The sequence below is a fragment of the Heterocephalus glaber genome, unplaced genomic scaffold (genome assembly GCF_053883595.1).
Source record: "Heterocephalus glaber isolate CG9 unplaced genomic scaffold, H.glaber_assembly_v1.0 deba00000901, whole genome shotgun sequence".
NCBI lineage: Eukaryota > Metazoa > Chordata > Mammalia > Rodentia > Bathyergidae > Heterocephalus > Heterocephalus glaber.
In genome coordinates this window covers 2,569,565-2,596,439 of record NW_028258171.1, presented here as the reverse complement: position 1 = coordinate 2,596,439, position 26,875 = coordinate 2,569,565, and the positions used below count along the sequence as shown (strand labels likewise).

At 39.3% G+C, this 26,875-nt stretch overlaps 1 long non-coding RNA gene across 2 annotated transcripts in view; it reads right to left on the bottom strand.

Annotated features, from left to right (window-relative positions):
- LOC110345463 (uncharacterized) overlaps positions 1 to 26,875 on the bottom strand; it is a 345,632-nt gene that overhangs the window by 182,115 nt on the left and 136,642 nt on the right. For both annotated transcript variants that reach the window (XR_015450062.1, XR_015450063.1), the window contains one exon: positions 25,546 to 25,731. This is a non-coding gene — a long non-coding RNA (uncharacterized LOC110345463). The remainder of the gene's footprint in view (positions 1 to 25,545; positions 25,732 to 26,875) is intronic.

Genomic DNA, 26,875 nt, shown 5'->3' with positions numbered 1-26,875 from the left:
TATTAGATAGTCCTATTTATATGAGGTACTGAGAATAGTCAAATTTCATAGAGACAGAAGACAAAAATTAGTACCAAGAGTGTGGAAGAGGAGAATGCAGAGTTACCAATTAATGGAGACAGAGTTTGGTTAGGTATAATGAAAATATTCAAGAGAAGTATTGTTCTGATGGATGCACAGCAATGTGAATATACTTTAATGTCATTGAACTGTGCAATTAAAAATGGTTAAATGATAAATCATGTTTTATCTGTTTTACTACAATGGAAACAACTTACTGGTATTATATCTTAGTAGGCCATGTTATATTTCCAAGTATTGTGTTTTAATCTTTGCCCAGGACCAACAGAGAGGGCTGAGATATGCTACTCTCCTTTACTCATACAATAGGTTTTTAAGGGTTAATGACAGTTTTTAGTCTCATATTTGCTGTGAATTTGTTAACTGCATAAATTTTTCTCTGGTTTTATGTGTCAGAGATCTAATCCCTCACTGTATCCTGGGTAGATTATGTTGATAAATAATAAAAAATGAGAGTGTTTAAAACAATATATCACCTTAAGAGGTGAAGACTAATTTTCTGTAAATCCAAAGCCCTAGAACTGTGATTAAAAACAACAATACCTTGACTTCAACAGCTCTGTCTCTTTACAGCCATAGCAGCTAAGAAATATAGGGGGAATTACAGTGATACTGAAAAGAGCTTTCGTCCTACTATTGATATAGGGGGAAAAAATATAACTCCCAACCTGCTAGACGTCAGATACACTGAGTTTGTGTTCCCAAAAATCAAAAAATGACTTCTAAGGAACAGCAGCGGTTAAGAGTAGGAAATATTTATTGAGAGGGACAGATTTTATCTCCTGAAAGACAGAAGAGGGCCTGAGTGGGTTGCTGCAGACCCTACTTCACAAGGAAAGTTTTACAGAGCAAAATTATGAGTTGGGTACAAAATCATGAGGTGGGTGCAATGTGGGACAAAAATATGATCAACCAATAAGATTTTACAAGTATAGCCACTTAGGTAATATTGATCCAATGAGGAAGCAAGTCACATAGCAAGTGTACATGGAAAGAACAAAGAACTTTTTAGGAAAGGATGGATTCAGAGGTCTTGGTCACCTACCAGGGTGACTGATGTCTATCTAGACTTTATTGGGCCAGGTGTTACAACCTATCTCATCCTTGGGGAAGTATGTAGGCCTGGTCATTTCATCTTTATCTTGAGGCCTGGCATCCAACAGATGCATCTCTAGCCACAGTTGCAATGTGTTTTCATCTTTTGTATTCTCTCTCTCTCTCTCTCTCTCTCTCTCTCTCTCTCTCTCTCTCTCTCTCTCTCTCTCTCGGACCTAGCCCTGTCTGACTGCCTATAGTATTTCTACCTAACTTAGCTGTCTATAACACTATCATAACAAGAGCAGTGGCAGAATGAAAAAAAGGAGGAAGGCAGGAAGGGAGATTGGTTGGTTGGTTTATTGGTTGGTTAAACTTAAAGGGGAAAATATTCTTTAGGAAAAAGGAGAGTCTAGATAGATGCTAATGAAAAAGTGAGATGCTGAAGCCAAGACCAGGAAGGCATAAAAAGCAAACAAGATGCACCAGCCCTAACTCTTTAGGGAGTGAAGCTCTCAGAAGAAGGGAAGATGCTTTCCTTGTTTCAGATGAGAAACAGTGGCAAAGGGCCACAAGACATATGTCAAGGAACAAACAGTAGGATGAGCAAAGTAGTGATTGGTAAGCCATTCCTCCAAGTTGGTAAGACATTAAAAAATAAGTTACAGAAAATAGAAATACATTTGGAAAAACACTGGAAAGATATGTGTAAATTTTTCAAAGATTTACATTTATTGGATATGCTTCAGATGAGACTTGGTCTTTGAGAACATGAACAAAAGAACTCAGGACTTGGAAGTTTAATAAAACCATCACAAAGAGAAGACAAGGAAAACAAGGTGGAATGACAAGGGATTGTGCCCAAGCCTGGTCTGGTGGGAGACTATGATGTGTGATCAAACGATATAGTGAATGTTTAAATTTTAAAAAAATTATAGTAAAACACAAATTGTCATACCCTCCTCAAAATTCTCCCCCTTTGCAAACAAATCCCATCATTTTTGCCACTTTCTGGAAAAGTACCGTAAGTCCTCCTTTGTGAGTGTCTATGGTTGCACTGTGTGGCTGCCTTGATTCCCTAAATCAATTCAAAACATTTACCTTTCACGCTCATGTTACTTTGGGTAAGAGCCAGGAGTTTCCACACCCAGTGAATAAGACGGATGAGGACACAAATAGCATGGCAATCAGCAGCACCAGTCACCAAATTTTTTATCATAACTCATAAAGACATTCACAAAAGATGACTTCCAGAACTACTTCAAGAAAGTAGCAAGAATGATGGGGTAAATACATTTGAAGCAAGGAGCAATGTTTTAAGGGGTATTAATGGCAGTGTGTTTTTACTATAATAAATTTTTTAAACTTAAATACACACCATGTGTTTTGATCTGCCTCTGTAACTTTCAGGTGAATTTATTCAACTCAGGATGGTGAGGGTGGACAAGTTTACTTGAATCCTAGATGCATTTAGCAGACATAGAACCCTCAGTTTTATTTCTCTTGCTATGGGAGACCCCAGAAACTAAAAATTTAAAACAATTAAGAAAAACAAACACCTAGGCCAGGAAGCAAAAGAAAATGTGATGATATACTGAGAATGGAAGGGAGGAATATGGGAGGAATTGGGGAAAACAAAATAGGAAGTCACAACCCACTACTTGAGAAAAAGATGCAGAAGAAAGAAATGTTACTCAGCCTGGACTTTCAAAGGCTGGGGAAAGCCAGTGCTTCTAGGAGAGCATGACACAGGTCAAGGTCCTCAACAGGGTGCCCCAGGCATAGGCTGTAGAAACATCACCTGAGCTTCAGGAATCAGAGGAATGAGCTGAGGCTGATTCTCCAGCTGAACCAGTGCAGGCACATGGAGAAAACAGGTCCTATAAAGCAAGTCTCCACCCCAAAGTAATTCTACAAGAAGCAGTAGACTCAGGCAAGTGGCTCAGGACCACAAGAGAATGTGAAAGTGGTATCACTATATTCAGTGTAGAACTGAGACACCAAAGTTCCATGATAATCAGCAAAATAAAATTTAAGAAGTTTGAAGTTTGCTGGCAAGGTCTCTCTATGACCATTCTACATTTCTAAATTTAGCAGTAAGTTCCCTAATAAGAGAGGTAAAAATATCCAAAAATAGATTTCTTCCTTTCCAAACCTGCTTCAATTGACAAACATGAAACAGTACTACAGTTAATTCCCTAAATCAGTGATAGCGAACAATGAGAGACAATTGCCCAAATTGCAATCCAAAATCCACTGATTTATTGCAACATACCAACACTATAATTAAGCCAGAATACTGAGGTTTTAGTTTAGAAACAAACAACTCATACATTAACGTCTTTCATCCTAAAAGAAAAAACAAATAACACACATGCCATAGGTTCACTACCACTGCCCTAAATGAGCCACCTTATTCCAGTTAAGTTTAAATTCATAATCACAAAGTCTTAAAAGCTGACATAAACTGACTGGCACCTGATATATGTAAAGCCAAATTTCCCTCTGTCTGCTCACTGTCTCTTATGTAAAAATAAATTTCAATAATAAAATGGGTTTAAACTGCATTAGAAGCTGAGTATTTCTAAGACTGGCTATTTTATTTTCGAAATTTTGTGGGAGGAGAGAGGCACTGTCATATAAAGAAGGTGGTTCTGGCTGTCTAACTATTATGAATTAGGGTTCTAGATAGATTTTCCTTCACACAATTTAAGGAATGGAATGCATAATGGATAAAGGAGAATGTAACATAGGCCAAGAATCAACAGGAAAATAGAAGGCTTGGGCCCTCAGCCATCATCAAAAAGAGGCATGCTAGAATCTGGGCCCACGGTATAACTCTGAGTTCCAGTTAGGGGCTACCCTCCCTTCCCCAGCACCCATGAGACTTCCCCCTTATCTCTCAGTGAGGGGAAACAGAAGCTGCCTAACATCAAGCAGTCAGGACTGGTGGCCCTTGTAGGAATTCACTGAGAATACCTAACACCAGCAGGTAGAGGCCTCAGGCCCTGCAGCATTCTGGGCAGTAAATAAAGAAACAATTTGGGCAATGGGAAGCTAAGTTGCCCACACAGAGAGCAGAGGGCCAGCCCCAGCTAACCCATGACTCAAGAAACTCTGTTCATTTGCCTGCATCCATTATATGATAAACTCATAGCTTCATTGAATCTGTGATGTTTTAAAAAGTAAGAGACAGAATGATTCCTCTTCTGAGGTTCTGAAAAGCTACAGCCAAAGTAGAAGGTAGTCTGGGCTCCAGCTGCTAAAAGAAGTGTAAGTCCTCCTGATCATCATAATCCCTCTGCTAAGATGCATGCCTTGACTAAGAAGCTGGAGAGCCTGAAGCTACAATTTCTTTAGAATTTTAACTCACATGGACAAGAAAATTTGCCTTGCTATTTTGGCTTCTTCAAATTTAGCTTTTTTGGATTTTTATTTGCAATTTTTCTGGTAGGTTAAAGAATATCTCCCTTCTGTGTTTCTGTCTCCAAATGTCAGCGCAAACCTTAGACATGACAACACTTAGCCATTGATTAAAAAGAACATTTTTTCAGTAAATATATTTAGCATTCATCATTGTCTTTTTCTAGAATTTTGTCTAAAATATGTTGGAGTTCTGGTTTGGCATTCATGAAGTTCCTAAGGTGCTTTTTGTCATGAAAGTATATTATTTCACCATCAATTTTGAAAGATAGTTTTGCAGGGTACATCAATCTGGGTTGGAGGTTGTTTTCCGTTAGAGCTTGAAATACATCACTCGAACCTCTTTTTGCCTTGAAGGTTTGCATTGAGAAGTCTGCTGTGATTCTGATGGGCTTTCCTTTGTATGTGGGTTGTTTCTTTTCTCTAACTGCTTGTAGAACTTTGTTCTTCTGTTGGGTTTCTGGAATCTTAACAATTATATGTCTATGTGTAGATTTTTTTTGATCGAGGCTAGTTGGAGTCCTATATGCCTCACTTATCTGTATGTCAAGTTCTTTTCCCCTGCTTGGGAAGTTTTCTGCCATCACTTCTGTGAACAGTTTTTTTATGTCACCTGCACTCTCTCCTGTTTTTTCGTTGACTCCAGTCAGTTTTATGTTATTTTTCTTTGCATCATCTAGCAGCTGCTGGATTGATTTCTCATGTTCCCTTGCAATTTTAAAGCAAGTTTTCTTTTCCTCCTCACTAATTGCAATCTTACCTTCTATATCTGAAATTCTGTCCTCACATTGGCTCATTCTGCTGCATAGACTTTCAATGGAGTTTTTAATCTCCTGGAAATCTCTTGCATCTGTTTTATGGATTCCATTTGTTTCCTATGTTGGGATTCCATCATGTTCCTCAGCTCCTCTATTTTTTATCTGTGTCCTCTCTAAATTTATTAATCATGTCTTGCACTATGGGCACAATCTCTGCTGTTATCTGAGAAATTTCTGATTTCATTTTTTCCAGATCCTCTTTTATTGCTAGTTCAGGGAGTCCAGGTGGTTGAGTATCAGAGTATTCCCTCTCGTTTCCCTTTGGGGTTGCTGTAGGTGATCTGGAAGTCTGGTTCTGAGGCTTGTTTACGTGTCTTCTCATTTCAACGGGGGGGGGGGGTGTGCTGCTGGCGTCTGGCGTCTGGGCGGCACAGCTCCTCTGTGCTGAGAGCAGTGGTAGGTTGGCCTGGAAGCCTCCTATCTGCACTGGGAGCTGTGGCACATTGACGCAGAAGGCTCCTCTGCACTGGGAGCTATGGCCTAGAGGCACAGTGCATGGGAGGCCTCCCAAATGCCACCAGCCCTTTGCAACCACCAAAGACCACGGATCGCCAGCCCTAGCATTCATTATAGAATCTAAAATGTTTTCAGAAGTAACTGAAGAAATGATCATTAGTTGTCCTACTTTCCTAAATTCAAAGACATTGGGACCCAAAGAGGACTCTGAATATGACAGGCTTAATGACTGAAGTTCTATATTTATGAAGACTTCAGCTTCCTTTACTAACAGACTGGTTAGCTATGTCATAACTATCAGTCATTTCTCTTGCACCAATTTGGCATTGTCAGAAGAGAAGTATAGGCCAGAGAAAAAAGAAAAAGAAAACCTAGTAAAATATTTTGGTCACTTTAATTACGGTAAAGTCTCCATGCTTCAAAATGTTTGTGATCTCTAAATTATGATTAGATAAGAACATAATAACCTATAAATTACAAAGTCAATTTTTAGTTTTTTGATTTTTTTTTTGAGACAGAGTCTCACTAGGCAGTTCAGGCTGGCCTTACACTTACTATGTACCCCAAGCTGGCCTCAAACTTGTGGTGATTCTCCTGCCTCAGCCTTCTAAGTGCTGGGAATACAGGTGAACACCACCAAACCTGGCTAATATCAATTTTTACATAATCTACCCACAATTTTTCTTTCTTCAATTAAATAGTTAGCTATCATGAAAATAACATGTAAGTGCATAAGAATGCACTTTAAAATCATCTAAAAGTATACACACATAAGTGCATATGTATATGTATATATGTATGTATATATCCATATAATTCATTCAGAAGATTAACTAGATATATATATCAGTGTTTTCATAAATAAAGGAAATCTCTATAAATATGTTATGTTAAAGAAAAAGCATTTTCTAATCCTATGAATGTACAAAAAAGCTTGTAGTTATGATCATTTACATTTAAATATTTATTTTAAGTTTTCAGTTTAATCATAGAAATAATTGAATTTTTTTTCTTTTGCAGCAAAACCAAAAACATATTTAGACTTAGATCTCATAAACTTAATTAAATTGATATGCAGGATACTGTATTCTCATTACTAGAAAATGCCAGTGCTCTGTTAGACTTCAATATAGAAAGAAAAAGAAATCTCTGTTTTCCATTTTTAAATAACAATATGAGGAACAAAAAAATCATCTAACACATTTTCACTGAGAGGTTTTGGTAAAAGCCTAGAAGTGTCAGAAACTATTACCACAAATGGAGCCCGGTATTTCAAAGAAAGAAAAAGAGTTAATTTGATTTCAAAAGATAAATTGAAATAGAAACCATGGAGATGGAAACCTTATAATCCTACTGAAACAGAAGAAGAGCTTTGTCATAGTAATTATTTTCATTTTTAATGTACTGCATTTTGAAGGGAAAACATTATCTATATACCTAGCAAATGTGAGAGAAAAGAAATCAGTATGCAAGATTGAAAGATGATAGACAAATTCATATGGGCTATTTCAATAACTGGAAGATATGCTGTCTTTGATGTCCCTAAAAATGTAATTCTAAAGAGTCTGTTTTACTTAAATTTTTAAAGATCCTAGATTCATAACAGATATAGATGCCTACATAAATTCCTCCAAGATTTTCTCCCTTGGTGCTGCCCAAGGGAATTTTTTTCCTCAAAAGCAGCTAAGTCCACTGGGGTCCCACAAATAGTCACAATGAAGGTCAGGGTCAGTCTCCAGCATGGCTGCTTCTCTAACTTGAAGACAACACTCTAAAAGTGCAGCTCTTTGATGTCCTTTCTGTCAGTCCATTTTGGAAAAGGACTGTCTGGAAGGATATCAGAAAGAACTTTTATCAAAAAGAAAACAAGAAAGACAACATAGAGGATTGTGAGGGAGCAGAAAGATAATTTCATCTGTCACCAAAGGTCAAAAGTATTGAAGGGGAGGGCTTTCCTAAACCAGCAGTATATTTGTTTTTACAATTCCTAAAATGACAGTACTGAGCCACAATTAAAAGAAAGCTAAGAGCCACCCTGTAATCTAGATATAATGTTGTGGGATTTAAGAGACTGGAGAGACCACTGGAAACAGGAGGATTTTATTTTAGGTAAACACCGACTCATGGGACTTGTATCCAAAGGTTCAACCAGAACAAAGGAAATGCTCCAGTTTTATACATTTGTTCAGGGGGTGGGGGGTGATCTTTCTAATAGTGAGAAAATGGGGGATCGGCAAGGTAACAGAAGTGAAACAAAGGAATTAAAGCAATTAATAACTTAGCCTTAAAAGGAAGCAGAGCCTTGTGAATCTTATGAGAATAGAGTGTCATAAACTTTGTTTACAGGTCATAGTTTTCAATTTTATCTGTACAAGATGACAGCTGCTGGGGAAGGGCGTTAATTCAAGGAGGAGGAAACTGCCCAAGGCTAGGAAAAACATTTTCTTTAAGTCTTGTTTCATTCCCCCTTTTGATGCTTTCTATAACAAATTTTAATAGACAGCATCATCATTATCATTTCCTTGTCATAAAGGGGTGGCTCCCTACTGAGCAGAGGCTGGTACTTGGTTAGAGCCATTAGTCCGGTGGTGATGTGCCTGTCTGTCAGAGTTTCTATGGCCAACTAAATGTTTCTGACAAGTAGGTAGGAGGCAAAGGAGAATTATAACAAAGATGATAAGAGACTTATGTTGTCATTGTGAGTTTATTTTTATCCTCAAGCTTCAGCTGTGCATGGACTGGTCAGCTTCCAGAGTGACCAGATCAGAGATGTCTGTTCCTCAGGCTTCAGCCACATGTAGACTAGTCAGCTTCTGGGGTGACTAGAGCAGGGCTGCCATTTCTGGTGACAGCCTGATCTTGTTGCAGGATCAGCTGGTTTGGGTGGTCTGGATTCTGCTGGCTGGTCTGCTTGTTTGGGGCCATCGGCTTTAGCCAACTAGGATGGATCCAAGGCACAGTTCCTGCAATTTTAACAGCAGTGATGGTGGACAAGATTACAGTATGAGGCATATCCCATATGGGCCCTGTGTTGTTATGTTGGGTTTTTTTAACCTAAAGTCCCTGGGCTTGAAGGGGTGTATTGGGTCTTTAAGGCTTATGGGAATGTTTTGTATCTAACCATGAATGTCTTCTATGGCTATTTTTAAAGCTTTCATATGTTTTTATTTATTTTTAGGATCAATTTCTCCAGTTTATAAAGATTATCCTTAATTTGGTTTATGATTAGGGGTGGCTGGCCAAACAAGATCTCATGTGGGGAATACTCAGTTTTTTTGCCCCTGATTCAGAGGAGGACCATGGGCAGGACTTGATCCCTTCTCAAGTGGGTTTCTTGGCAATATTTTTTCAACAATGGTTTGAGTATCTAATTCATGCACTCTGCTTTTCCTGAACTCTGTGGCCAGTAGGCTGTGTGTAATTTCCATTTTATTTTTAATATCTGCATGAGTCCCTGGACTATCTCGGCTACAAATGCCAGTCCATTGTCTGACCCCAAGGTCAAAGGCAATCCAAATCTTGGGATGATGTCTCCTAACACTACCTTGGTCACCTCCTGTGCCTTTTCTGTGTGGGTGGGGAAATCCTCAACCCATCCTGAGAAGATGCAGACTAGCACAAACATATCTTGATAGCTTCTTTCCCAAGGCAGTTCAGTGAAGCCAACAACCAAGTTTTCACAAGAGGTAGTGCCCATTTCTTGAATATTCAGGGGCCAAGTGGGCCCTTGTCTTGGGTTGTTTTGAGCACAGGTTAAGAATTGGTCACATATAGCTCAGGTGATGGCACTGAGCCACAGCACATAGAAATGAAGCCTAGCAACATCTTTAGTGATGTTTTTCCCATGTGAGACTCTTGATGGACTTGTTTTACAAACCTGGGGGCCCACAGGGATGGCCAGTCTCCCATCAGAGAATTTCTACCATCCTCCAATGGTATAATTACCAGATTCTTGAGAAAACAAGGCTTTTTCATTTGAAGAGTAATTTGGGATCCTCAGGGGAGGAGGCTCTGGGATGAGGGGCATGGCTAGGGCCCCTCTTTCAGGTTGTGGGTCCATCATAGCAGCCCATTTTGCTTCCCTGTCTGCCCTTTGGTTTCCTCTGGTTTCCCATGTTCCAGTCCTCTGGTGCCCCCTGCAGTGCATAACAGCCACTTTCTTTGTATTTTATTTCCTCCAGCCCCTTTCCCCTATACACAGCTTCATGTACATGCAATGTTCCAAAGGCATATTTGGAATCAGCATAGATGTTAGATTTCTTGCCCTTTGCTAGCAAAAGAGCCCTTGTCAAGACTGCTAGCTCTGCCTTCTAGTCTGAGGTTCCAGGAGGCAGAGGGTGGGTCTCTACCACAGAGTCCAATGTCATCACTGCATATTCCACTCATTGGATTCCTTCCAGCACAAAACTACTACTGTTAAATATTCCATATCTGGCTCTCCAAGGGGGTAATCTGTGAAATCTCCCACAAGAATACTTTGTCTACAGTTTTTACACAATCATGAAAGGGGGCTTCTGGTTCAACTGGGAGCAAGATAGCTGGATTAAGAGTGTTCACTGTCTCTAGGGTTATGCAGGGATTTTTACATAGGAGCCCTTGATACCAAATCATTCTCAGATTTGATGACCAATGTTGCCCTCTCTGGTCCATTAAAGTTATAACTGAGTGTGATACTTGAACAGTCAGTTGTTGTTCCAAGTTCAGCTTGTCAGTTTTCTGAAACAGCAGGGCAGTGGCACCAAGTTCCCTGAAGCATAGAGACCATCCCAGGGCCACAGAGTCTGTTTTGACAAGTATGGCACCAGACGATGCCAGGATCCTATGACCTGGGTTAAGACTCCTATGGATATTCCCTTTCATTTATGGACATATAGGAAGAAAGGCTTGGTTATATCTGGCAATCCTAAGGCTGGAACCTGAGTCAAGTCTTCTTTGATTTGTTTATATGTTTTCTCCTGGTCAGCTTTCCCGAGGGGGGGCTCCTCCCCCTTCCTTTGTGGGTTCATATAGGGACTTAGCCATAAGTGATAAATTTGGGATCCAGATATGGCAGAATCCTGTTGTCCTCAGAAACTCTTCTTTGGCACCAGGTGGTTGGGGTTGAGAGGGCAAAGACAGCCTGCTTTTACTGGTTGGTGCTCCCCCTGAGCCGCTATGAAGCCTAGATATTTGATCTCTTTTTGGAAAATTTGTGCCTTTTTCTTGGATACCTTATATTCCAGACCTCCAAAGTAAATGAAGGAGGTGTTTACTTCCCTGATAGATGACTGACAATGAGTCAAGATTTCATGTTCTAGGTCAGAGATGTAGCTCAGTGGCACCGTACCTGCCTGGCAAGCACAAGGTCCTGAGTTCAATCCCCAGTAGCACACACAAAAAGATTTCATGTTCTAAGAGCCACTTTAAATGTCTTTGAATGTCTTGTATGGCTTCCCAGGGGAGAGGATATTGGTGGGCTTGGACCTGAATTGTTCCTGGTTTTAGTTTCACAATCACTAGTGTTTGATTTACAGCCAGCCCAAATGGATTATCTTCAACCCATACCCCAGGAATCTTATGTGCCAGCCCATATAGTTAATTTGCACCCAGTTAAGGTGGTTTATCTAAATGCATTCTCCATTCCTTAGCCTATGGGATGGTAAGGGTCAATACTATGGACTCTGGGTGAGTCAAACATAGTCTTCTTTTGCTGTGTCTCAAAGGCAATTTGGGCCTCTAACTTATGGAGTAAATCTCTTCCCAGCAGGGAACTGGGCAGTTTGGAAGATACAGGAACTCATGTTGGACCTCTTTTCCCCCTATGACACACCTCTTAGACCGGAAAAATGGCCTCTTTTCTGGGACCCCAGCAACTCCAACAATAATCACATGATTTTTGGATAATGGCCCAATGGGCTGTGTCACTACCAAGTGTTCAGCTCCACTATCTACCAGAAGGTCCATTAATTGGCCCCCTACTTTCATTGTGACCATGGGCTCCCAGGGGCCTATGGAGAGGAAGCCCAGTCTTGCCTAGTCCTCATAACCTTCAGTTCCTGCAAGTTCAATGAGGCCAGCATCCAGTTCCCAGGAGCAATAGTCTTTTGCAAGTGGCCTCCTAGTTCTGGAATTTTCATCATTTCTGTAATCATTTTCTGGGCATTCATTTTTCCAGTGCCCATATTTTTTATATCACATATATTAATCTCAATCTACCTTTGGTCAACTAGCAGATCTCAACTAAGTTTGGCTCTTATTTTGCCTACATCCACACCTCTGCCCCTCAATGATCTCTGCCTTTTTTCCCATGAGCACTGCTGCTAACAGATCTGTTTTCTTTTTGAGCCTCTGGTCTGCCTCCTGCTTTGCTTCCAAGTCATGTTTAATGTACACTTTGGTGGCCACCTCTAAAAGTTGGATTGTATTTGTACTGCCAAAACTCTCTAACTTCTGCAATGTGTGCCTGATGTCTTCTTGGGCCTGTCCCACAAAAGCAGAATTTACCATACAATGGTTTTCTGTGGCCTCAGTATTGAATGGTTTGTAGAGCCAGAATGCCTCACAAAGCCTCTCATAGAACTGGCAAGGACTTTCATCAATTTCCTATAATATTTCTGAAATCTTTTCCACATTTATTGTTTTCCTTCCACCTTCCCTTAGGTCCTGTAAGAGGGACTCTTGGTACCTCAGCAAGCACTGTAGCTGAGCTTCATTGTTTAGGTCCCAATTGGGGACTTCCTCCAGGAACTGACCCTGAGCATACATCTGAACATTTATCATACCTGATGGAGTATTGTTTTCCAATAAGCAGAGGGCTACGTGGGTCACTCTCTGCCACTCTTGAGTGTTAAATAGTGTTGGGGGAAGCTGATGCAATCTGGCCAGGTTGAATTATGAATCTGGAAAACGAATTGTATCAAATCTATAAGGCCATGGGGATTTTCTGTATAGGAGGGAGTACAGTGCTTCCAGTTAAGGAGATCAGTAGTTGAGAAAGGCTGGTAGACAAAGCTCCATTGTCCCCTTCAGATTTGGCCTTTCATTACCATAATAAATGGGTCCCCCAGTTTCTCAGAGGGGCATCTGCAAAGCCCTTGCTCAGCCCAATTGGAGGCAGCTCATTTGATTTTTGGGGACCTCCCTCACTTTCCTCCTGGGACATCAACTCTGGTCCTTCCTCCTTGGGCTGTGTTTGGGGCTCACTGTAATTTGATCTTTCTTCCCTGTGGCTGACCATGGCAAAGCAGGGTAAATTGGAGCATAAGGGGAAAGGATCACTTATTGGGGGCTGTGTGATCCCCTGACTGAGGGTGTAGTGAAAAATAAAGAATAATACAAGATAAAGGTTTGTATAAACAGGGGTCTGGGACCATCAGAGCTCTGCAAAGCTAAAATCACAAGGCTCCAGACTTGCCAGTATTTATTGATCACACAACACTGCACAGAGTATAAAGGCAAATGCAGGGAACAGTAGAGGGTAAGGCACTGATGCAAGCCAGGTATGTAAAAGGGAGGAACAATGTGTTCGTGTGAAAGACAGGTCATTATTAATGAGTAACCTGAGTTTTTATAGCTAACATTTGTTTGAGGAAAATGGCTGCAAAGAGTCAAAAAGTCTCCAGCTGCAGTGTCATGTTGCTATCAGAGGTGCCACAATATCACTGACCACTGAGATCTCAATTGTGACCACTGGCATCAGGAGTTCTGTTTCTGTAGGCCAGCCAAAGGCTCATTTGCAAGTCATGTAGGCCTAGGACAGACACAATTTAATTAATAGCTAATTCATAAGCCAATTCAATAATATTTTATAGCCTCCCCAGCACAGTTTCAAGCTGGTCTCCTGCAGTCTCTGACTCATTTGGCAGCTCTTGCAAAACCTGTTTCTCTTGCCCCTTTTGCTGTCTTTCTTTTGTTGCTGAGCTTCCCAGTAAGGCTGATTCCTCTTTTCCTTTTGTCTGAGGCATGGCTCAGGCTAGAAACATTTTACAATATGTCTCCAGGTAGGGCTGTAACCCGATGGGCCATGCCGGGACTATATTTAACCATCACTTGATGCAGGGAAACTGATCTGGGTGCTCTGGCCATTCTCCATCCTCAGTTATCACTCTATGTACATGCCCAATTGTCCCCCTGTCAGTTGTCCCCTTGGCCAACCACCCTACATCAAAAGAGGGCCAATCTTTTTCACAAAGAGTTTTCAACCTCTGGAGGGTAAACTTTACTCCATAGTACCCTGTATAGCCTCTTTTAAAGTTTCTTTAACATACATTCTAATGGTTTGGTTTTTCAAGCCTTGTCCTCCCATATCTACTGTATTGAAATACAAATCACTCTTTCAAGCACTTTCACTTCAGAAACTGAGTTCCACCAAACTAACAAGCAACCACACATATTTCTTTTGATAAACTACTTCCACAAACTTTCCCTTGATATATGTGAGCTTTCCCATTTTGTCATTATCCCTCTTTTTATCTTTCTAGCAAGACAAAACTTTTATCATACAAAATCCTCCCATATCAAAAGTATATCTCATAGCCTTTTCATATTTTTTCTCCATCTCACTTACTATAAAGCTTCTATAACAAACTTGGCAGCAGTTCTTTGGATTTTAAAGTGTCCTGTTTTCTTTTCTTTTCTCTCTCTCCCTCTTTTTTTTTTGTTCTCAGATTGTTACACTTTAAGTTTGGCTGGCTGCCAATGTACCTCCAAGTAACCTTGAATCAGTGTTCTTATCAAGGAGAGCAGAGAAAAGAGTAGTTAATCCTGTAATTACAATTCAAGAATTTGCAATGCACAAGAAATGCTTTAAAGCACACCAGTTAAACCAAAACATCAATTTAAATTGGAAGCCAAGATTACATTTATCAATTAGCTAAAATTTGTAATTTGATTCCTCTTGTTTACCCTCTGGTACTCTCTGGCACTTCCCCTGTTTTTCTTCACTTCATTTATCCACATGGACACATGCACTTCCCCATTCCAGTTTTTTTCAACCTGGGTGTAGGTGTCAGCCAACCTTGTCTGAGTTTCAATTATTCAGTACACCTCTTGTGAGCCATTCTCACTGCAAGCCACTCCCACATTCCGCTTGAGGTTGTAGGGTTTCTCTGACTCAATCTATGTCAGATTACTCAGTAAACTCCAGGAGGTGATCAGTCTCCTCTTCCATCCTAATGAGATAGGTTTTCCTCTGAGACCCCAAAACCTTACCATGGTCCTGTAGCACACTGTTCCAGGATCATCCTGAATTCCCACAGGTTTATTTGCACTGGCAGGGGTGAGTGTTCTGAGTAGCATGATGAAAGCTCATGCTATCCAGTCCTTCCTGGGTTGTCAATTGTCCCTTTATCTAGGGTATGGTTCCATTTTGTAGAAAAGTGGTAAAGGAAACATAAAGTGAATAATTAAAATTTTTAACTTTATGAACAAATCCTCAGTTGCATGGGAACTAGCACAAAGAATCAACAAATGGGATCTCATTAAAAAGATGTACTGCAAGAGAAACCACCAACAGAGCTAAGAGACAACCTACAATGTGGGGAAAAAATTTTTACCAATTGTTCCTCAGACAAAGGTCTACCATCTAGAATATATAAAGAACTGAAAAAAATCAGACCCCCCCAAATTCAAAGACCCAATTCAAAAATGGGCATCTGAAATGAATAGACATTTCTCAGACAAAGAAGTAGAAGCAGCAAATAGACATATGAAAAAATGTTCAACATTACTGGTCATTCAAGAGATACAGATGAAAACAATGCTGAGATTCCACCTCACCCCAGGAAGAATGGCTGCTATCAAGAAATCAACCAATAACAAATGCTGGCGGGGTTGTGGGGAGAAAGGAACCCTTCTCCATTGTTGGCAGGAGTGCAGACTGGTGCAACCACTGTGGAAATCAATATGGAGATACCTCAAACAACTAGGATTGGAAGTCCCATTTGACCCAGCTATCCCTCTGCTGGGTATCTTCCCAAAAGAATTAAAAGACTCATACTACAGTGATATATGTGCACCCATGTTTATAGCAGCACAGTTTGTAATAGCTAAAACTTGGAAACAGCCTAATTGTCCATCAACTGGAGACTGGATAAAGAAGTTTTTTTTTTTAATAAAATGGAGTACTACTCAGCCATAAGAACGAGAAACTAGAGACATTTATAGCTAAGTGGATGCACATTAAGGTCATACTCTTAAGTAAAATAAATAGAACACACATGTGTAAATACTGAATAGTTTCTCTGCTGTGAAAAACTAAAAGTATAAATAAGGATCAAAATGTATAATTGATATTGTGAAATAGAAAGAAAAGGTCTAAAGGAGTAGGGGAAGTGGGAAGGGTCGGGGAAAGAAAAGAAGGGAAAAGAAAAAAATATAAGAAAAGGAAAAAAATGGAAATAAAGTCTTTGTAAATAGGGAAGGGTAGAGGGGGTGAAGGGAGGGCAGGGGAATGGGGAAAAAATAAGAACCAAGATAGATTATGTAAAGGTACAAGATCCCAATGATGAATGTAACTGTACTGTATACCTAAAATGTACCAATAAAGTTAATGGGGAAAAATATTTAAAATTTTTTAAAGCTTCCTACAGTATATGACACAGTATATTGAGTATTTTGAGGGGGATTAATGGTAATGTGATTTTTACTGAAATAATTTTATAACAAACTTTGCCACATTGTTTGATCATTCCTCATTAATCAAATGTTTATGGCAATTATTTCTGTCAAATAAAAACATTATAATGTGTCCTCATCCACCTTATTTACTAGATCTGGATTCAACAAAGTGCATTTCTTAGACCTCTCTGCTATGCAACTTTCTAATGCCAAAATAACCATAAAAGATAAACATTCTGAGGGCAATTTAGGACATCAAGTTAGCCACACGAGTGTTTAGTTAAAGATACTCACAGAAGAAGACTTCCAAAACTGTTTCCGAAAGTGGCAAGAACAATGGGATAAATGTATTTTGAGGGGCATTAATGGCAAATGTCTTCTACTGCAACAACTTTGTTTCAATTAAATCAGTAACTATATCATTTGATCACACCTGGTGCGCTTATCATACTTTAGTCTCTTAGTAGCCCTCTTGGTTATCAGATGAACTGTAACTGTCATCATCATCACTGTAACCGGCTTGGGTCCTAGTAACCTTCATTTTATCTAATAATGGCCCCAAAGCACAAGAGTAGAGATGCTGACAATTCACATGGCCAAAGAAGCCATAAAGTATTTCTTTTAAGTGAAGAGGTGAGAGGTTTCTACCTAATTAAAAAAGATTGTATGTTGATGTTAGTAAGCTCCGTGGTAAGAATAAATCTTTTATCCATGATTGTGAAGATCAAAAAAGAAACTTATGCTTCTTTTGCCATTAAATTTGTAGGTAGAAGACATGAACAGAAAACACATTCCAATGGCAAGATGTTGTACCAGAAAGCATCATGCCTAATTTATGAATTAAGCATTATCATAAGTATGTATGTATGTATGTATGAACGTGGAAAAACATAAAGTGTATGGGGTTTGTTATACCTGTAGTTTCAGGCATTCACTGGGGTATTAGGACATGTTCCACAAATGAAGGTGGCCCATACTGTATTTTGTCTACCTTCCTTATGCAATGAGTGTAACTTGTCATCTCATCAATTTAAAAGCTCTATTAAATAACATAACCTACGTCCCTGGAATCTCTGAACCAAAGCTTTTGACCTTGCTATCAATACATTATAAATTTACAAGTAAATGTGTCCCAAGGCAAGCAACTAAAGTACTAAAACATAACAAGTGCAATGAGTCTGTGAACAATTTAATGCCTTTGTAAAGTCAAGATCTTTTAAACACTTTCTCAGAAAATATGCAATAATGAAATTTAATTCCTCAAGAATGGATTAGTGACTATAGAATAATCAGGAAGGGAATGAGTTGGCCTATTAAGTAACTTGAGAGTTAATTAGCTTCGGTATCTACTTAATTCCACTCACCAAATCCTGCCAAATGAGAACTGCCTAAAGAAGGTAAGAAGATGAATGATTTCCAGAACCTTCTCATTCACAATAAGCAAATGTTCTCTACAGAAGGAAATTTAAAAATATTAGTCCTTATGCTCTCATCTATGTCTAAATGAGCTATTCAGTAGGATTGTACCCTTAAATATTTGGCTGCTATAACATAATTATCATTGATATCAATCCAAAATAATTATCATTAAATCAATTCACGTGTTGATTTTCAGACTGTTGGCTGGGCTAAGAGATTTACTGGAAACTATGTACAACAATATAAGCATTTATATCTTTCTTCCTAAACTTTCTTTTTAAAAAAAGACTTTACTTCTTTAAAAGCCAGGCAGACAGCTTTTTCTCTGCAGGTAGCTATACCTTGAAGTAAGCAGGATAACAGTTCACACCACATCTCCTATACTGAATGTCAGTCTCAAAGATTCATCTTGTGATAGCACAACAGGTAATTTCTCAGTCAGATTTTCTCCTCGCCTCAACCAAATAGGGAGATTAGACACAAGCATCAGCTGCTTTGATGCCAAGACTATACAATCTTCACCGGGAGGCAAAAGGTGAGATGGTCTAAGGGCCTGTAATTCATTTCATTATAATTACATTTCATTGCCTGTGGCTTCTCCAATAATTAAAAGCACACTGTCAGTATTAAACAAGAGCTATGTGAAAACTGTCAGATTCCTCACCAAAGAAACATCAAATTAGAGTGGGAAAGACTCAAAAGTTTGCTCCCTGAGTGAATATTGGAAATTTTGGAGGAATACAGGCACATCTAAAGTTATAAAATGGAAGCATTGGTGCCAAGATTTTCAAATTTTGTTCATTTTAGGTCAGATGGGAATATTTTTTAAAAAACAAGTCTTTATCTGAGGCACATCTCCAGTGGTAAATATTTCAATATTTGCTGAGTGAATAGGTCAACAGAAGTTGGTTCAAAAGGGACAAAAAAATAGCAATATGACCAGAGTCATATTTGGTATGCTGTCAGAAGCAAAACACTTCCAAGTATGTGGAATAGAATCCCTTTTCAAGCTAATACTAGCACGTTGTTTCCATGAGGCTATCTTCTGTTCACATTACTTTGTCACTGAACTCCATCAGTGGAGACACTAATATTAGAAATCCCAGCCGGGGATTTAGCTCAGTGGTTCCAGAACCTGCCTCAAGAGCTCAAGGTCCTGAGTTCAATCCCTGGTACCAAAAAAAAAGAAAGAAAGAAAGAAATCCCAGAGCAGAGATAACCAATAATCCTTTCTTAGTGGCAGCAAAAGATTGACAAACAGGAATATTTGGAAGACTCATCCTAGTTTGAGGAAATGCTAGGCACTCAAAACTGATGGGAACAAAATAAAAGTGTTTCCCCCAGAAAACATTCCATTTACTGCTAAACAATGTCTGTAATAATCAAAAAGTTTCTTCGCTCTTTTAGAAATCAAATATCACCTCATCAAATATTCTGCCCACTTTTTACACACCCTAAGAAGCATGAGTTACTTTGATTTCTATCTCAGTGAGTAATCTTTGCAACCCCTTAGACTATTGAAGTGACTTTTTCTTCATCTAGCCTTTCTGAAAACATTTTACAAACCATGTTCCACAATGAGGTCATTTGGTTTAAACTCGTTTTAACTGGTGCTATCTGACATGGTGGACAGGTAAACTTGCAGGTCAATGGTAACATTTTTTAAATAATTTTCCCTTAATTACCTAAAATTACTGCATTTTCTGGCTTAAATTATACACAGAACAATGAAGTTAGGATTTAATTAGGTTTCTGAGAAGCAAGACAAGATTAAGAATTTATTTTATTACATGCTCTCATCTTGTGCTAAATTCCTCAAATTTCCTATTCTCTATGTTTGGGATGTACCATTATTACATTTTACTTATAAGAAAAATTAATTTAATAGTGGTGTTGCCCTCTTCATTTTGAAAGATGAACCAAATGCTATAGTGGGCTCCCTTTATAACCAAGGCATTTATTTCCCAACTGCTGTGAGTGAGAGTCATTTGTTGCCTATGCACAACTTGCAGCTGAGTAGGTAGCCTCACTCAAAAGATGCTTTCCTGCCCATGGTCATGCTTCCTCCCTGACACAAACTAGCAATAATATCTGAATAACAAGGATCCAGGGGCCTCACCTCCTTGCCTGAATGTGGGCCATCTCTGAGGGACCATCCAGAGTTCTCAGTACAACTTCTGCCTACGCCTAATTCTCTCATGGGTATTATGGGGAGAACATTCGGCAGAAAAGTTCCTACACACACATATCTCCTTTTCAGACTTTGTTTCCTGGGAAACCTGACCAAAAATAGGTGGTGCCTCTAATGATCCAAGGAAGCAGACTCTAAAATTAGGATTTCAAATCTGAATCACCCACCAGCAAGCTGGCCATGAGGCTCCATGTCTGGTAGTAGGTGGAACGTGGATAGCACATGGCATGCTAGGATGGTGAAACTGTTAAAACTTTCACAAATATCAACTGCTGTGGGACACTAGTAGAAGAGGAGGTGCTGCCAGTAACTGTGTTGTGAATTTCAGAAATTTGAAGAGAAATAATATTATAGTTAATGGTATCTGATGCCTCCTGCTATTGCTGTTGATACGCTAAGGAAAGACAAAGGCTGAAGATAATTTATCACCAATTTAGGGAAAAATATGAAATTCAGAGAGCCTCTTTGGCAGCGTTTTATATACAGTTGTCTATGCTGCAGCCAGAAAACAGAATAGGCTGAGGGCCAGGCCAGGAATAGAAAAGATTCAAATCTCAGGGTCAGCAAGTCTGCTATGCCAAAATCCTGGCTCCCTTTGGGAGAACAGAAGTCTGATACTTGAGATCAGGACATTAGGACATCAGGACCAAAGAGCTCAAAATCTTTTCTTTTCAGTTTTTATTCTATTATTAGTACATGATTCCAATACATAATGATTACATTCCTTATGGGGAGTTGGTACAAGGTCATAACACCTCTTAATTATTTTTTTCAATCCCTTCACCTCACCCTTTTTCCCTTCATCTTTAATCCCCTTCCCATATCTGAAAGATCTATCTCCCTACTTCTTATTATCTGTTCTTTATTTTGCTCTTTGTTTATATTTTGGGTTTTTCATATAGGAGAAACCATGGGCTATTTAAACTTGTGTGATTTATCTCACTTACGTTATGGTCTCAAGGTGCATCCATTTTCCTACAAATGACTCAAGTTTATCCTTATTTATGGAGTAGTACTCTATTGTGTAACAACACCACATTTTCTTTATCCATTCATCTGTTGATGGATATATAGGCCACTTCCAAGATTTAACTATTATGAATCATGCTGCTATAAACATAAGTATCCTGCATCACTGTAATATGATGACTTTAATTCTTTCAGCAAGGTATCAAGAAGGGGTATAGCTAGGTCAAATGGAATTTCCGGGTTTGGTTTTTTTGAGGAATCTCATTTCTAATTTCCATAGTGGTTGTAGTAGTTTATATTCCCACCAACAATGTAGAAGGGCTCCTTTTTCCCTGCAGCTTCGCCAACATTTGTTATTATTTGATTTCTTGATGATAGCTATTTTAAAACCCAGATTCTCTGAAACCAATGAACTTGCAAAACTATCCCACTCTTCCTATTATAGGCTAATGCTTCCTCTTGCCTGAGGGTAATATAGCAGCCTATGCGAAATGGGCCTGCTAAAGAAGAAAAGAGATGACATGATGAATTTGCAGAATCTAGTCAAAATGCAGCAGTGGGAGACCTAAATATTTATCTGGGGATGGATATTTAAGATGCTATATTGAGGGGAACAGAACAGAACATAAAATTGTATATAGGATCTCAGTCACAGAGCACTCTCCCATGATACAAAATTTAATATCCTGACACAGACCCCAGTTGATGGTGCTCTCACTATGCCAGTATCGTACTGGAAAGGAGAGTACAGTCACCATCCATGCTATGTGATTTAGAACCCCTAGAGCTGTGATGGTAGAGGAAAGAATAGGCTGAGGGTGATTCATAACCAAGGTAAGACACTGTATAAAGGCTCAAAGTGGACAGGCCAGTGTGAATATATTCAGAATTTCAAAAAATTCACTAGCTGATTATATTCCTGCAAGATAACTTTAAGACACTCCACTCACCAAGCCAATCAAGAATATGCTGGTGAGGAGGCATCAGTGTTACTGAGGACCTCCATTCTCTGTAGGTCAGAGCCACTGCTCAGCAATACTATGACAGATCTGGGCTCCTTGAGAGCAGTGAGGAAGACAACTGATCCCAAGTTAACAGGGCTTGATAAGTAGCAGGTGCTTAGGAGGAGCTATGGCATACTGACCCAGGTCTGGTTTAAAGTGGTTCCATTGGATCCACAGGCCCACCCAATGCCATTTTCCAGTCCCTCACAGTCATAATCACAATGAATACACCTGTTCCTGGGTAGTTGAGAGAATACCTATAGTGACCTGTAGATTAAGATCCATCATAGTGGAAAACAGTGACTGGCCAAGATAGTAAGACAAAAATAGTACTGCATTCCAAAGGAAATGCCAAAGAGTAGTGCTATCCTTAAAAGTATAAAGGAGAGGAAGGTGAACTATATCTGTATTATATTCTATTATATCTCTGTATTATATCTCTATTTAATTTACCAGTCTGGCAGAAAAAACAGGTCCTGGAGGATGATATTAGACTACTAAAACCTCAGCCAATTATCAGCCTTGGTGATATCTGTTGTGCCAGATGCTATTTGCTAGAGCAGATCAGTATGGCCATGATAAGCAGCCACTGATCTCTATCAAAGAGGAGGATCAGTTGGAATAAAAAGTTGTATACACTTAAGGTTTTGCCTCAAGTCTATTTGATTCTGCCTTTCGTCTATCATAACACTGTGTGGAAGGACGTGGATCGTGTGAAGATTCCCCGTAAATCAAATTGGTCCACTAGTTAACAACATCATGTCTTTGAACTTGGTGAACAAAAGTAGTGAGTATATCAAAAGCCTTGGTAAGACAAAAGTATTTATAAAACCTATGAAGTTTCAGGAAACTAGCACATTCGTGAAAGTTTTGGGATTCTGTAGTTGAGTCACATTAGAACATTCTCTCCAAAGCAAAAGACACATTTCTCTATCTTGTGCCTGGCAGGCTTCACTAGGTTCTGCATCAAGTACAGACTTAGACGTGTTCTGTTGCTTATGCAATAACACCTGGTAAACCCATTTTCTTGGGGATACCAGTCATAGGAAAAAATATCCGTAAAGTTTACGGCAAGGGTCAATAGGATAATCACATCATAGACCTCGGATGTTTTGGACTTAGACCATGCCTTTGTAAGAATAAAGTATCTGACCACAGGGTGTTAAATGATCACATAGCCAGAACCACCCATCGTGAGCTAGGTTGTGCCAACCACTCATCAGGCTAGACAGCCCCAGCAATAAGCCATGTTATAATGGAATAATATGGTATAAAGGGTACAAGGAAGGGCACATACAGACATCTAGACCCCCATGTCCTCTGCCATTGTGGCCACCTATGACAGAGGTCTTCTTAAAAAGCCATGTACAAAGTAAAAGCCAGACACTTCAGGGGTGGGGCCACTGGCTGGCCTGTGCGCTGCTCAGGACTTCCGTGGGTAGGGGAAAGGAAAGAAGGGAAAAGAAAAAATATGAGAAAAGGGAAAAATGGAAACAAAGTCTCTGTAAATAGGGAAGGGTGGAGAGGTGAAGGGGGGACAGGGAAATGGGGAAAAAATAAGAACTAAGATACACCATGTAAAGGTACAAGATCCCAACGAGGAATATAACTGTATTTTATATCTAAAATGTACCAATAAACTTAATGGGAAAAAAAGGCAGACACTGCCTCGTGAATGGATTGGCTCAACTGTAAGGTTCAGGCTAAATATAGACTGCTGCTGCAAAACAACTCCAACTCAGATGTAATTCTAGAAGATAGCAGAGATGTACAAAGCAATAAGCAGTGCATATGTTTACTTTGTGTGGAAGAAGTTGCCTTGGATCAGAATATAGAGAATCTCATAACACTGTCAAATGGCTTGGCTAGTAGATGGAAGCCTAGAAATTGGGTAATAGAAACAGAAAAATAAAGACATATGAAAGTGGTGTGAAGAGTGAAGATATTTGTATCACACATTAACATGTAACAGTGACTACAAACCACAAAAAATGGCACTAAATTGTCAAATAGATAAAATGAAGCAGCCAGCTGCCAGTGGTCATATCTTTCATTAGCATGCAGCACAGGTACAACAGGGTCATGAAGAGTCTACAGCAACAGAGACCACATATTAATCCAACAGCATGTACTTCCACTCATCAGGACTGATCTAGTTGCCCGTCATTGTCCAACATATACAGATCAGACACCATTTCTGAGTCCCCAGTATGACACCATACTTTGAGTAGACCAAGAAACCATCTGATGGGCAAACATTATATCTGATTGTGCAACAATTTAACTTGAATGCAACTAACTCATACACCAAGTCAGTCTTTATCTTTCCTGCCTATAGGGCCTTAGACATCACCACTAGCCTGACAAGTGTCTATCCTGTCCACTGGCACAGGATACCACAAAACCACCTCAGATCGGGGAGAAAGACTTCATGGTGGGGAGGGGGGAGTAGGCATATGGTCAAGAGATCCACTGGCCCCATCATATATTGTGCAACACAAAAACTGCTGGCTAAAAAATAGAACTTAACAACATTTTTAGGAATATCTTTGATACTAACTTGAAGATGATATCCCGTAAGACAGACTGTATTATTTGCCATACAAAACACACAATATGTCAGTGACCATTATGGCGCCTTACCTCATCCCCAACTCTTGGAATACATAGCTCAGAATATAGTAGAGAAGCAGAAGTGTCCCCACTTGCCAGCATTCACAGGGATTGTTTGAAAGAATTGTGCTTCATATGCCTGCAACATTAGCTCCTATAGATCTATAATTTTGCATCCACCAGGAGACACAGGAAGAGTTCCATGCAATTTTAAGGCATGCCTGTTGCCTAGTCATTTGGAGTTTCTTGTACCATTTTGGTACCAATAGGCAAGGAAAGGAGTCACCACCCTAGCAATGGTAATTTACTATGATTATCAAGGCTGAACTTACAAAACAGAGGCCAGGAAGAATAGATTGGGCATACAGATAATCTACTGGGAGGCCTGTTAGTACTCCTTTGCCCAACTTGGATGAAATGGGAAAGTAAAGTAGCCACACACTGAGAAAAACACCCCTAAGGATAATCTGGGTTACTCCATACAAAAATCAATAGAGGTGTTAGCTGAAACTATAAAGAATCTAGAATGAATAATAGAAAAGTGTGATTTAGGAGAGGATGCTAGTCCTAAAACCAGCTAACACAAGGACTTTAATACATCCCCCTAAATTTCCTTTTGTAAATTTTCATAGTAAAAGAGAACAACTAGAATTCTGGAGGAGCAGTTCTCAGATGAAATTAACCTATACAGTTCAAATGGATTTGAGCAATGCACTGTGTTGGATGGAATGGTACACCGTCAAGAGTCTCCCTCCAGAACTGAGCCATTCATTTTTCTGACAATATTTACTGACAATATTTGAGGGTTTGCAGCTGAGCCTTCCTCTAGGACTTTTTATCTACTCTTAGAAAGTGCCTCATGTAACACTGCCCCATCCCCTCAAAGGCAGCCCACATCTAAAGACCAGCTGGTTCAGGGGCACAAAGGTCTGACTCCTACCTCATTTCAAGACAGCTCTATGGTGCCATTGAGTGTCCCCTGTGATTGGCTGGAGTCTTTGTTGAAACTGCTTCACTGATCAGTTTCCTCCTCTGTTCAATCCTGGTCTCTTCGTTATCTTACAAGACCTGTTTAGAGCATTCCACTCTAAACTCTGCATGTAAATCTCCATCTCAAGGTGTTTTCCTGGAAAAGAGCCAACAAAAACAAAAATATGATTACCACAATACCCCACAGTTTGTATGTTACAGTTACCTCATTACATTCTTTTTTTCTTCTTCTTTTCTTTTCTTTTTCTTTTTTTCTGGTACTGGGGATAGAACTCAGGACCTTGCACTTAAGAGGCAGGCAAAGTACCACTGAGCTAAATCCCCAACCCCTCATTGCATCCTTACAACAATGTTCCTCCTTGTAAATGATAAAACTCAGTTTCAAAAGGAACAAATCAACCCCCTAGGCAAACAGAAAAAATTATATTAATTAGTTATTCATATTATATCTCATTTCAAAAATATATGAGGGTGGCCCAATTTATAGGATAGTTAGGGATAAAATATAGGTCTTAATATAAGTAACCTGATTTCTACTTCAGTGCCACAAAATAACAATGATAATTGTATGATTTACATGACAGAATAGACCAGTTATTTTATTTATATGTTTGTTAAGGGATTCATTCCGAAAAATTATATAATAACCAAAGTCAAACTCTTCAAATTTTTTCAAGTTGGAACAGATAAATTGAAATGAACTAACACTGCACTAAATTTGAAATTATTGCTTCAAAACTGACTTTTTCATGTTGCTCTAGGAAGAATTAACTGCCATTGAGTACATCAGTTGCCTCGGAGCAAAACATAAGAGTCTGTGTGTGTGCGCAGCCGGAGGGTTATCATCCATCCAGACAAACATCTGCCCATCTCTCTGAGTTACCCCCCCCACACACACACCCAGTATAGGCTAGTTTATCTATTCACATGTTAGACCACTCGGCATAAGAGCTAAATGTAGTTTTTAAAATGTCTTCACTCCTTTTATGTAATAAAGTAATAAATGAATAGAAAAACAGAGTTCATTGTAATTTATATAGTTGTCACCTTTACAGAAGAACATTCCAGGCCCTGTCACTTTAAGAGTCACTTCTAGGCTGGACAATGCATGGAAGGTGTGCTGCAGAGGTGCCCTCCTTCCCACTGCTCAGATGACAGGGCTGCATTCTTTCCAGGGCATCTGCTCTCCCAAAACTGGGTTCAATTTTTAATTTGTATTTTTGTAACGAAATTCTACCCTTTAAAGGCAGAGGTGATTTTTCAGAGCAAATAAGCTACTT